Source organism: Durio zibethinus, chromosome 21 (genome assembly GCF_047325235.1).
Source record: "Durio zibethinus cultivar Kanyao isolate XHJ-2024 chromosome 21, ASM4732523v1, whole genome shotgun sequence".
NCBI classification, from domain to species: Eukaryota; Viridiplantae; Streptophyta; class Magnoliopsida; order Malvales; family Malvaceae; genus Durio; species Durio zibethinus.
In genome coordinates this window covers 15,722,878-15,726,876 of record NC_143182.1, presented here as the reverse complement: position 1 = coordinate 15,726,876, position 3,999 = coordinate 15,722,878, and the positions used below count along the sequence as shown (strand labels likewise).

General features: G+C 21.0%; 1 pseudogene; it reads right to left on the bottom strand.

Annotated features, from left to right (window-relative positions):
* Positions 1 to 257: 257 nt before the first annotated feature.
* On the bottom strand, positions 258 to 978 carry LOC111306561 (protein LURP-one-related 15 pseudogene; annotated as a pseudogene).
* Between the last annotated feature and the right edge of the window lie 3,021 nt (positions 979 to 3,999).

Below are 3,999 nucleotides of genomic sequence, written 5' to 3'. Positions count from 1 at the left end.
ATAAATCTTAGTAAATAACCCGTATCTTACATAACCCTTCACATGCATGTAATGTGACTTATTATTTTGAGAATATTCAATCAAACTAACAGAGCTAATCTTAATGCAGAAATTAGAATAAAAGAACAGATTCTAGATTTATTTTTTTAACGTATTTTAAGCTGCTAAGGATTGAATCTGATTACTAAACTCAAATTTCAGCACTCTACGTGACTATCGGAGAGGATTTCTGGTTTACAATAGCAATTGAAACCGTCTCAATCGTCCAAATTATTTATCCCATCAAGAATCACGATAAGGGCTACGATGAATGCATACTCGATGTTGGGATAACTGTCACCATGAACTATCAAGACGCTTTGAATACTGCCGTTCTTGCGCATCTGCTCACATAATTAATTCGACACTCATTAATTGGATTAATTTTAAGTGCCGTGGGCGTTCATTTTTTTGCTTGAAGAAATTAATGAACTAAATGTGGATGAATAGAAGAAAATTAGTAAAAAAAAAATTGATGTTGAAGTAGCAGAAAAATCTTACTTCTGCAACTATGATGGAAGACTCTCCATCATAAATAAGACTGGAACATTTCAACCAACTCCCTTTAATCTTAAAATCACAAACATCCTCCTTTGTGTTGTCTGCCAGGAACACATTAAATTTAGTCTTTAACTGAAAAATCAAAGATGTTTTCGCTGAAAATATAAGATCACTGGAGTCTGTGCTATCTTCCCTCAATAGCTTCCATTTGAGTGTGACAATGGGATTCTCGGCAGCGTCTCGCAAAACTCGTTGGTCATGGATGGTTATAAAAGCTCTTTCAACTTTGAAAACAATATTGCCATTGATGTCTGTAACTACAAAGTTGGCATCAGTTGTGGTCAAAACCTTCAGGACAATTGCAAGATTAATGGATTCAGGAGCACAGAAATGAGGGCTGATAATTGATACTGGTGTGTTGGAACTAGAATATGCCATTGGGATAGAGGGAATTTCGTTTTGTTCTGAGGTTTTGGTAACACATTCTTGTACAAGGCACCGTATATATACAAGAGTAGGGGGCTTTTTGTTAAAAAATTATTATAAAAGATCAAAATAAATGTATTGATAGAATTTAACAAAAATATCAATGATATGTAAAATAATTATTAAAATTATTATTTATAATTCAAATTTTATTAGTAATTATTTAATGATAAAAATTATATAAAAGAAGTATATAAAAAAATTAAAATTTACACAATTTATATAATAAGACTTTTTAATCTTTTAATTTAAAATTTTAATTTTGATTTTAATTTAATTACTTTTAATGAAAAATTTCAAATACTTTAGCTAAATAACTTTATCTAAACCTTTTTATGTCTAAAAAGTAGGAAGTGACATAAAACTTATGTAAAGAATCAGAAGAATATATGACACTCATTTTCTATTGATAAATGCCTTGTCAAATCTTTTGTTTTCTTGAACTCTTCAAGGACATAAAAAAATTAAGTTCTAGTTGATTGGTATTTTTACTAATATTCTTTTTTTTTTCTCCGTTTGCTTTTTACTTTTGAAAATATTGTTATAATACAAAAGCAAAAGATAAAAAATAAAATCATAATTATTTAAAAATAAACAAATAATTAAATTTAATCTCAGTCATAACATAATTATTAATTTTTTGGTAAAATAATGTAATATGTTGTTATTATAATATTCCTTTTAAAATGTTGTTTGCATAAATATCAACATGCATTTACTTGTTTGTTTTAAGAAAAAGTATTTCCTAAGTTTGGGTGAGCAAATTAAATTCGTAATTGTCTTTGAATGGTGGGTTAAAAAGAACTTTATTTTATTTGAGTAAATTTCATTTACACCTCTATGATTAGGGGCAGATTGTTTAGAGGAGTCAATTTAAACTGACTATACCAATTTAAAATTGATCATTTAATTAAATTGGTTTAATTTTTTAGGTTTAATTAATCTAATCGGTTTAAGGAGCAGTTTAGAAGATTTGTTGGTTAATTTGCGATTTTGAATCTTACAAACTGAATTGACAAAAAAATCAATTTTTAATAATTAAATATTTAATAAAAATACGTAGTTTCTCTTATCTAACATTCATTTATGAAATCCTAAAATCTAAAACCCTATTTGCCTATCCCCATTTCTTCTATTTGAGTGTTTCTTTCTCTCATGCCTCTATCGACTCTTGTGCTCCTTTTCTCTTTTATTTTCTCTCCCTTCCACAAGAGTCAAGCTCCAATGCACCTAAATCTTTATTATTATAATTTGGGGTTATATCTAAAAATGACCTCTAAATTATACATTTTATGTTATTTTGATATCTAAAGAAATAAAACTATTAGATTGGTATTTAAATTTTCATTCTATTATCATGTTGGTGCATCAAATTAATGTTGTTAGTTAACTTTATTGACATGATATGAACATCCACCAAAATACTAATACGTATAAAAAAAATCCAACCAACGCCATGACATAATTAAAAGAAAATTTTTAAAAATTTAAAATAAATAAAAAAAATAAAAAATTATAAAAGTTTTTAAAAAATTTAAAAGATTCTAAATATTTTTAAAAAAATTCTAACAATTGTAAAAAATTAAAAATTTTAGAAAATAAAAGAATTTCAAAATCTAAAAAATTTAAAAACAATCTAAAATTTCTTTTAAAAATTCAAAAAATTTTCTAAATTTTTTTTAAAAATTATAAATAAAGTTTTAAAAATTGTAAAAAAGTGTTTAAAAATTTTAAAAAAATTTTAAAGAAAATTTAAAAACTTCTTAAAAAATTAAAGAAATTTTATAAATTTTAAAAAAAATCTCAACATTAAAAAAAATTTTAACAATTTTTAAAAAATTAAAAAAATGAAAATTTTATAAAAATAAAACTTTCCTAAAATTAAAAAAAAAATCACAAAAACTTAACAATAGTTAACATGAAAAAATAAAATAAAAAATTTAAAAAACATAAAAATTTTTAAAAAGTTGTAAAAAGCTTTTTAAAATTTCTAAAAGTTTTTCATATTTTTTGAATCTTAAGATTTTAATTTTTATTATATTTCTTGAATTTATAAAATCTTTTTATAAAATATTCAGATTATTATTAAAATTTAAGGTTTTTTATTTATTATTTTTCAAAATTCTTAAAACTGCTAGAAAATTTTAGATTTTTGAAACTATTAAATTTTTTAAGAATTTTGACAAATTTTTAGAATTTTTTTAAAATTTTTCAGATTTTTTTGAACATTTTTATATTTTATTTCAAAATTTTCCAAAAAATTTTAATTTTTTTAATTTAAAGTTTTTGAAATTATTTTAAACTTTAAGAAAATTTAAGTTTTATTAAAATTTTCAATTTTTTTATTTCTAATTATTTTTTAGAGTTTTTTGAATTTTTAAAAATATCATAATTTTTATAATTCTTATAAATATTTCATATTTTTTATTTTTTAAAATTTTAAAAAATTTTAAAATTTTTTTGAAAATTTTGAAAATTTTTTAGAATTGTTTTGAATTTTTAGAGTTTTTCAAATTATTTAGAAACTTTTTGAAAATTTTTAGATCTTCTAAAAATTTTTAAGATTTTTTTAAGAAAATAAGTATTTTTTGACAAAAATTTGAATTAGTAAATTTTTTTATACATTTAAAAAATTGTTAAAAGTTTCTTAAAAAATTCTTAAAAATTTTCAATTTAGTAAAATTTGTTTTATTTAAAATTTTTTTTTGAATTGTTTTAAAGTAATACTTATTTTTAAAATTTTTTGCATTGATTAAGGATTTTTTAGAAAGTTTTAAAACTTTTTAGAAATTTTAAAACATTTTTAGAAATTTGTTAAAAAATTTTAGTATTTTTTGAGAGTTTTTGTAAAGTTTAAATTCTTTTTTAATTTTTAAGAATTTTTTGGAATTAAAAAAAAAATTTTAATTTGTCGAATTTTTAAAAAAATTTTAAAAACTTTTTAATTTTTTTTTAAATTTCTTTTTATGCTAA